At 36.5% G+C, this 9,786-nt stretch overlaps 1 long non-coding RNA gene across 1 annotated transcript; it reads right to left on the bottom strand.

Annotated features, from left to right (window-relative positions):
* Nucleotides 1-1,543: 1,543 nt before the first annotated feature.
* LOC113887542 lies at nt 1,544-3,438 on the bottom strand. Its single transcript, XR_003509753.1, has 2 exons — nt 3,237-3,438; nt 1,544-3,106 (listed from the first exon to the last, which is right to left on the bottom strand). It is a non-coding gene; the product is annotated as an uncharacterized LOC113887542 (long non-coding RNA).
* Nucleotides 3,439-9,786: the final 6,348 nt, after the last annotated feature.

The raw sequence follows: 9,786 nt of genomic DNA, 5'->3' as shown, positions 1-9,786 counted from the left end.
AAAGTAAATGCTTACAAAGGCTTTTGTTTTGGCACTTAAGACTTTTTTCCCCATTGATATGCTGTAATTATTAAATATTTTAACTTACTAGATATTTCTAATCTAAGTTCATTGTTATCACGGAGGAATCAAAGTGAAAAAACCTAAACCATAAATGCTGAATAAAACTGAAAAAGCTGTCCCTAAAATCTGAAAACAAAACAGAAGAGAGAAATTATAGAAAGTAGCATAGTTTATCATATAAATAAAACAATTGATCTATATCAGCGTGTTTTAACTTTAGCATCACTGATATTTGGGACAGAGAATTCTTTGTTCACTAGCTTATGTATTGTAGGATGTTTAGCAGCAGCCCTGGCTTCTACCCACTACATACAAGCAGCACCCCCTTCCCTATTTATAACATCCAAAAAAGTCTCCACTCTTTGCCAAATATCCCCTGGGGCAAGGTAAAAAATCACCTCCACCTCCTTTCAGAACTACCCACCTAGCTAAAAGCCTGTTAATTTGTGCACATGCAGCTGTATCTGTAGGATAGGTTTTGAGATATAGGATTTCTGGATCAAATGGCAATTTTGATAAATATTGCCAGATTTTCTTCCATGGGGATGTAACCACTTTGCACTGATACTAGCAATGTAGGAAGGACAGTGCCTGGTACTTCAAAATGTCACAGAAAGGTGAATGGTCAAACTTTGATTTTTCTTTTTGCCAATCTGATAAGTGAGGGGAAATGTCTCAGTGTTGTTTTGATTTGTATTTTCGAGCTTGTTTTGGCAGAACAATTTTTTATTATTCTGTTCTCAAGGGGACCACTTTAATAGCATGTGTTACTTTCTGAAAGCCATGCTTTTTAAACTTGGTCACTGTTCAGACAATTTAAGGAAAAGAAAAAAATTATTTTGGTCTCCCTCTGTGGCTTCAATTAGTTGTACTAGCCAATTACTAAAATATGCTCAAACAAATATATTTAAAAGCATATCTTTAGCTTCCAGCTTTTATGCAGCTATAAAAATGATCAGTTTATGAATTCAATAAAAAAAAAAACAGCCAAACCAAAACACTCAAATTAAGAATGCTAATTTAATATAGCCACTGATATACTGTGAACACTTAATCACCACTGACAACATGAATATGGGACTGTTCATTAAGGAAGGTGCTTGTGTATTTTCCCTTGTCTTTCCTATAGAGCGCCACAGGATATGGCAAGCTGCCCTCCATTGCTGAGATATTCCATCACTTTAGATCTCATGAAAAAAGAGGATCCATGGACACATCTGGTCTTCTTTTGGCACAAAATTATCATTTATGTCCAAGTCCTTTCTTCTCAGAACTCTCCTCTCCCAATTGCAGAAAATTTTCTTTTTTTTTGCAAGGAATACGACTTTATTTGTGGAGCTGACTGACTGAGAAGATGGCAGGCTAGCACCTCAAAATAACCATCTTCTGCAGAAAAATTTCTGATACCACTGTCCCATAGGCCCAGGTATCTGTGACCTGTCCTGGCCTGTTCAATGGAGGGAACTCATTCTCATCTACGTGTGTGTGTGTTTTCTCTCTAATTGAAATATCACTGATGTACAATATAAAATTAGTTTCAAGTGTACAAAATAATTCAATATTTTTTATATATCACACATTACAGTTAGTATAAAATATTGACTATATTCTCTGTGTTGTACATTACATCCTTATAACTCACCTATTTCATAACTAGAAATTTGTACTTCCTAATCCCATTCACCTATTTTGTCTCTATCCCTACCCCTCTCTCCTCTGGTAATCCCTAGTTTGTTCTCTTTATGTGTGAGTCTATTTCTATTTGGTTGTATTTGTTCATTTGTTTCATCTTTTAGATTCTCTGTATCAGTGAAAACATGCAGTATTTGTCTTTCTTTGTCTGACTTATCTCACTAAGCATAATAACCCCAGGGTATTTTATTTTGTGATGTAGTATTTTTTTTTTTAATTTTCTGAAAAGTAAGTGATATGATGGGTGGTCAAAACTTTCCTATTCCCTAGAACATCCAAATGATCTATTTTGTTTTTCAATTATGACTATATTTTGACAATGAAGTATCTATTACTGTGATCATGAATGTACTTAAAATGGCCTTGAATATATATGCCTAATTACTAAATGATAACAGAAGAAAATTAAGAAAGCAGCAATAAAATCAAGCTTCAAGAAGAACATAAGTTATATGAAAATGAAAGCAAAAATAAACAAATGAGATAATTAAACTTAAAATCTTTTATAGCAAAGGAAACCATAAACAAAATGGAAAGACAACATATAGATATTTGTAAACTATGTGATTGAAAGGGATTAATCTCTAAAATACACAAACAACTCATGCAGTTTCAATATGAAAAAAAAAAAAAAGATAAAAAAATGGGCAGAGGATCTAAATAGATACTACTCCAAAGACATACAGATGGCCAAACAGCTTATGAAAAGATACTCAATATCATTAATTGTTAGAGAAATGTAAATCAAAACCACAATGAGGTATCACCTCGCACCAGTCAAAATATGTGTATTATACATGTGTGATAGTCGCTCAGTCGTGTCCAATTCTTTTGTGATCCCGTGGACTGTAGCCCATCAGGTAGCCCTCTGTCCATGGAATTCTCCAGGCAAGAGTACTGGGATGGGTTGCCATTCCCTTCTCCAGGGGATCTTCCCAATCCAGGGACTGAATGTGGGTCTCCTGCATTGCAGGCAGATTCTTTTACCATCTGAGCCACCAGGGAAGCTGACCATCATTAAAAGGTCTATAAATAGTAAATGCTGAAAAGGGTGTGGAGAAAGGGGATCCCTCCTACAGTGCTGGTGGAAATGTAAACTGGTGCAGCCACTATGGAAAACAGTACGGCGGTGGTGGTTTAGTTGCTAAAGTGAAGTCGCTCAGTCGTGTCCAACTCTTTGCGACTCTATGGACTGTAGCCCACCAGGCTTCTCCATCCATGGGGTTTTCCAGGCAAGAATACTGGGGTGGGTTGCCATTTCCTTCTTCAGGGATTTTTCCAGACCCAGGGACTGAACCCAGGTCTACTGTATTGCAGGAGGATTCTTTACCAACAGAGCCACCAGGGAAGCCTATGGAAAAGAGTATAGAGGTTCATTAAAAAACGAAAAATACAGTTACTATATGAGCAAGCAATCCCACTCCTGGATATATTTCCAGAAAACAAGAAATGACAATTCTAATTCAAAAAGAGATATGTACCCCAATGTTCACAGCAGCATTATTTATGATAGCCAAGACATAGAAGCAACCTAAGTATCCATTCACAGATGAATGGATAAAGAAGATGTGGTATGTATTGTTGAGACCAGCTAGACAAGCAGGGTTTCCGAAAGTGCGATGAGGTGAGAGAATGAGAAACGAGACACAAGAATTCAGAGAGAAGCGAGGATCAGGGGACCAACACGGCTCCACGGTGAAGGTGCCGAAACTGAATCCAAGCAGCTTTATTATACTTTCAGCCGGGAGGGAAGGAATATGCAGGGAGTTAAACTCTAACTCATGTGGCCTTCAGGGCCAAAGAACAAAATGATCATTAACCATTGAGTAATTAGGAAACAGTAATCAATAACAAATCAGTAACTAAGACTAATATTCTTATCTATAGATTTTCCACCAGATATGTAAAACTTGACTCTGAGACACCGGTTGAGAAACAGTCTGGGGTCGGTTTTCTGACCCCAGGATCATATCTTGTTTTCAAGATTATGAACTGTTCCCTCTGGACTTGTTCCAAGAGTCTCATGCCTTATAGCATCCAGTTTACCAATAATTATAAATTTCTTTTGCGGCCCTTGCTGGGGCCTGCTTTTCTTTTCTTTTTCCTGTCTCCTATGTGTATATACAGTGGAATACTCCTCAGCCATTACAAAGAATGAAATAATGCCATTTGCAGCAACATGGATGGACCTGGAGATGATCATACTAAGTAAATCAGACAAATATCATATGCCATCATTTAAATGTTGTATCTAAAAAAGTTATACAAATGAACTTATTTACAAAACAAAGGAGATCTAACCAGCCAATCCTAAAGGAAATCAACCCTGAATAATCACTGGAAGGACTGATGTTGAAGCTCCAATACTTTGGCCACCTTATGTGAAGAGCTGGTTCACAAGAAAAGATCCTGATGCTGGGAAAAATTGAAGGGAAAAGAAGAAGAGGGTGACAGAGAATGAGATGGTCAAATGGCACCACTGACTCAATGGATATGAGTTTGAGCAAACTCCAGGAGATAGTGAAGGACACAGAAGCCTGGCATGCTGCAGTTCATGGGGTTGCAGAGTCAGACATGATTTAGTGACTGAACAACATTAACAACAAAACAGAAACAGACTCACAAGTATAGAAAACCAACTTACAGTTACCAAAGGGGACAAAGGCAGGGGAGGGACAAATCCGGAATTGGGGATTAACAAATATAAATATGCATTACTATATATGTGTGTGTGTGTGTGTGTGTGTGGGTGTATGTATACACACAAAATAGATAACCAACAAGGACCTAATGTACAGCACAGAGAACTATACTCAATATCTTGTAATAATTTACAATGGAAAAGAATGTTTTATATATAACAATCACTTTGCAGTACTTCTGAAACATTCTAAATCAACTATACTTCAATAAGAAAGAAAGAAAAGAAAAGAAAGGGTAAGACAACAAGACATGATAATAAACCTATTACAGTACAAACTGGCTCTAATTCTGCCCCTGATATTCCCACTGACTTTGGTGTGCCAGGGAACATCTGCCAGGCTTTATCTTTTTCCTCTGAAAGAATAAGGGGATTATCTGCAGAATTTGTAACATGTCATTCTGTTCTAACACTCTGTGACTCATACTTTCAGAAAATAGGTAATTCAAACACACACACACACACACACAGAACTTAAGTTATAAATATCAACACTGCCCCCATTTTATCTTTGATTTTCATAGTATTCTGTTTTTAACCTCAGTATTTGTTCACTTTTTTTATTGTGTTAATTCAGTGATATGAAAAATAGCAGCAATTACCAAAAGAGGAGGAGATAATATTGGTAAATATGGGCAGAGCCAATGCCCATATTCATACTCAGTCAAATTTTTATGGATTTATAGCTTCTTGGTAAGTATTTGGAAACCAAGTTAGGACAATCTGTGTGCATGAGATTCAAAACTTTCTATGAGGGTTGTGTGACCCTCATAGAGGTTTGATGTATTTTAAGAAATCTACTGTATGCATATATTAACATATTAATTGACTTGTTATTCCTTGTTGCAAATGTATTTGATTTCCTTCACTGGACGATACATACATAAATAACATTAGTAAATATAAAAGCAATAGTGCAAATTTTTGAAAAAATCAGAATAAATGATTATAATAAAACCTGAGCATAAAGCATTAAATTCAACTTGTCTTGAATGGCAAAGTAGAAAATACTATGCATTACATATTTTCGTGGTTTAGCAAAGGGAAATGCACCATTGTGCCAGAACAATGTATTTCTTTGACAAATTATAGGTAGCCTTTTAGTTTGAATATTTTAAGATACATTGTGAAAATGAAAGTGAAAGCGTTAGTCACTCAGTTGTGTCTGACTCTTTGAGAGCTCATAGACTGTAGCCCACCAGGCTCCTCTGTTCATGGAACCGCCAGGCAAGAATACTGGAGTGGGTTGCCATTCGCTTCTCCATCCAATCTTCCTGACCCAAGGATCGAGCCCAGGTCTCCTGCATTGCAGGCAGATTCTTTACCATCTGAGCCATCAGAGAAGCCCAAGTACTGCCAAGTACTACATACTGATTGTCCATGATCTAAAATTATGTTTTAAAATAAAAGATGGAGGAATATTATTTCCATGACCTATGGTCATTTTATATTGATTTTAAACAAAAACTGAAGACCTAATACTATAACTTAAGTCAATGAAAACATTTTGATTAGATGCAGAGCTCATATAGCATGAATCAGTCTGATAATCATTCAAGAACAGGAATCAGAAACCTTTTTCTATAAAGAATCAAATAGAAATATTTTAGACTTTGTGGATACTTAGAGAAGTAAGTGTAAAAATAGAGGGAAGTGGATAAACAGCTCTGATATATTTATGCAATTGAATACCATTCGCCAAAACAAAGCTTAGGGATCTGTGGATCAACATCGATGAATCTCAAACATTTCATGTCGTGTGAAAAAAATGGAGAAGAACACAGTTCCATTCATATGAAGCTGTAAAACAGACAAACCTAACTTATAATTGAAATGTGCCTATGGATGGAGGCACAGATGGCCTGGGAAGGGTCATGAAGAAATTTATTTCAATGGATGCAAAATCTACCTCATTTTTTAAAAGTAAAAGAAAAATGAAGAAAGTAAAGGGTAGCTAAGAAAAACATCTATTTGCCAAAGCCATTCAAATTATAGCAGGAATGTCAATAACCTGGGATTGAGGTTAAATCTGTAATTTGATTCACAGATACAGAGATGGTACTCATTTACATATTTTAGAAATGAACTTTCACATTTAGTTACAATTTGATGTATTTTTTTATCATTAGAACAGATACAAGAAAGAAAAGAAAGCTAACATATGTAGAGAACTCATGATACGCTAAACACTGTGTGTTACATATGCCACTTAATCTCATATATATCTCTGACATAAATATGAGTAAACCAAGACTTCAGGCAATGGTGTAACTTTTCTAAGGATGCATCCAGTAGGTTACAAAACTATACAATCCATCTTTGTCTAATCTCCAATTCTAGTTCCTCCCAACCTTAATAATGACTGGCAGTTTACCGACAGAAGACACAGAAAAGTTACAAGGTTGATAACAAAACATCACTATAAAAGGGATTCTCTTTTAAGTGTGGCTTAAAATATGTGATGGGAAAGCTTGGCAAACCTTAAATACCTGGCTAGTCTAAGCCAGAACTTGAAGCACTTACTTGACACAAAATCCAATCTGCCACAATGGTGAGAGTTCCTGGGGTAATTTTCCAAGACAGATAGATCAATAAGGAAAGAACTGTTTGCATCTGAGGCCAAACAGGTGGTTTGCAGCTTCCCCTCATGCTGGTTAGGCTTTGATATCACAGATTACTGTTCATATTTGGGGATCTGTGTCTTGGTAGTATGTGTATGAAAGTCCACAGAGGAAAGTGAACTTAGGAAAAGAACACTGTCCCCAAAAAGATGTTGCAGAAAGCCACCAGCTCAATAGCTGGTAAAAAAGAAATTCTTCTTCATCCTTTTCCATAACTGTCAAATTTAACTAAACAATGTTTTGCCCTCCTGTATAGTGGGCTCCACTCTCAGTTCCCTTAACACACTGAAGTGATATTAACCAAAAGGTGTTATGCCAGTATGTGTCTGTGGTCATTTAGTTAAAAAAATAGAAATCTTTCTTATGTAATATCATGAGGCTTTGTAAGTATTCACATAAAACATGTATTTTCTATGTGAAGAGATAAATAGTTAAAATAATTAACTCACATTTAGCAATTTTAAAGAAATCCTCAAGTTATCCTGCCTATTATCCTAAGACTTGGGTTTATTTTCCATTTTTTCCTTGTATTTTTTATAAAGTAGTTTCTGCTGGTGACATCTATAGTACCTATTAGATAGAAGCTACCAGTTCTCAGTCAACAAGTGGAACCTAGATAAGATGCCCTGCAAAATTATTACCCTGACTGGAACATAGTAATTTAAACTGTAGCATAAAAATTATTTCTGAATTCAAGTTTACAGCCACCTGCATTTTTTAAAGAATTAAAACCCACGATGGCTTTACCAAAAGCTCAAGGTTTACATTTTCACTGTGGATACTGATCTTACATGCTATGGTTTTGTTTTCCTAACAAGCATATTTCACACATCTCTTATTTTGTGTCTCAAGTTCCACTGATAATAAGAGTACATGGTAGGATCTGGAAGTTTCCCATAAGGTTGGCCATCACTGAACTTCAAGTGGATGCTGTCATTGACACTCAAAGGCTCAGCTTCTTTAAGTAATCTATCACTGGCTCTAGGCTAACAAGTCAGAGAATGTAATATATCAAGAAAACATATGTGGCTCAGTTTTGCTAATGCAATTTATGCTCAATCGTGAAACAATATTTAAGATAGAAAATCCTATTATGTCTTTCTTTGCTGCTTAAGCCAGAGCAGCATGGCTTCTATGCTCGAACTTAATGTATAAATATACATTTAGTATATTTGTTAAAATACAATGTCTGCAAAGTAAAGACCAAAGAAAGTTGGAGGCAAAAATAACTAACTAGATATTGATTCTTTAGGAAATTTTTTCTATTCGTTTTCAATGGGCAACCCAATGCATTTTATTTTTTAATATATGTGGATTTTTTTTCAGTAAGCCTTAAAAGTACTACCTTATGAAATGCTTTAAGTGGAGATGATTAGATGATACATTGATTCTATTTTCTATCTTATTTTACTGTTTCATCATCAGATCAGATTAGATCAGATCAGTCGCTCAGTCGTGTCCGACTCTTTGCGACCCCATGAATTGCAGCACGCCAGGCCTCCCTGTCCATCACCAACTCCTGCAGTTCACTCAGACTCATGTCCATCGAGTCAGTGATGCCATCCAGCCATCTCATCCTCTGTCGTCCCCTTCTCCTCCTGCCCCCAATCCCTCCCAGCATCAGAGTCTTTTCCAATGAGTCAAATCTTCGCATGAGGTGGCCAAAGTACTGGAGTTTCAGCTTTAGCATTATTCCTTCCAAAGAAATCCCAGGGCTGATGTCCTTCAGAATGGACTGGTTGGATCTCCTTGCAGTCCAAGGGACTCTCAAGAGTCTTCTCCAACACCACAGTTCAAAAGCATCAATTCTTCGGCGCTTAGCCTTCTTCACAGTCCAACTCTCACATCCATACATGACCACAGGAAAAACCATAGCCTTGACTGGATGAACCTTTGTTGGCAAAGTAATGTCTCTGCTTTTGAATATGCTATCTAGGTTGGTCATAACTTTCCTTCCAAGGAGTAAGCGTCTTTTAATTTCATGGCTACAGTCACCATCTGTAGTGATTTTTGGAGCCCAGAAAAATAAAGTCTGACACTGTTTCCACTGTTTCCCCATCTATTTCCCATGAAGTGGTGGGACTGGATGCCATGATCTTCGTTTTCTGTTTCATCATAACTGTCCTTATTGTACTTGTAATATCATATGCTACATGACAACAGCATTTCAGCCTGTCTCACATGTGCATGCACAGTGTATTTTAAGTACACTTTGATTGACTATAAATGCTCCTTGTAATTTTATATTTGAAATGCTGACTAGGAACTGGTATTAATTATTTTGGCTTTCTTCAACACATGCTAGAGAAATGGTATTTTGTTTGAATAAGGCAGATTCTTCCCTAATGAAGTTTAACTATATCCACTCAACACAGACTGGTAAACTTTAGTGGGTGGAGAAATAAGAGATTCATGTCCCCACGTCATAGTGAATACTTCCCACACTACTGCCAGACAAGGTGGGAGATGTATGAATTTGGGAGGGCAAGATCTAATTTATTGATCTTCTTCATTTTACAACTGCTAGAAGAACAGTTTTGGTATCACTTGCCTGTCTGTGCTTTGTGGTGGCTAAGGATGGTCTATCTACCACAGAAATGAGCTTTACAAAGACACTAGGCATGTATGAATGCATTCTAGGGACTTAGGTCAAAATAATAAGCAGTAAAATATTTGATCACTTATTGATATCATAATTGGAATTCTCAT

Source organism: Bos indicus x Bos taurus, chromosome X, assembly GCF_003369695.1.
Source record: "Bos indicus x Bos taurus breed Angus x Brahman F1 hybrid chromosome X, Bos_hybrid_MaternalHap_v2.0, whole genome shotgun sequence".
In the NCBI taxonomy this organism is placed as follows: domain Eukaryota; kingdom Metazoa; phylum Chordata; class Mammalia; order Artiodactyla; family Bovidae; genus Bos; species Bos indicus x Bos taurus.
Note: the sequence above shows the minus strand (reverse complement) of the source record. Positions and strands in the feature narration are given on the sequence as shown.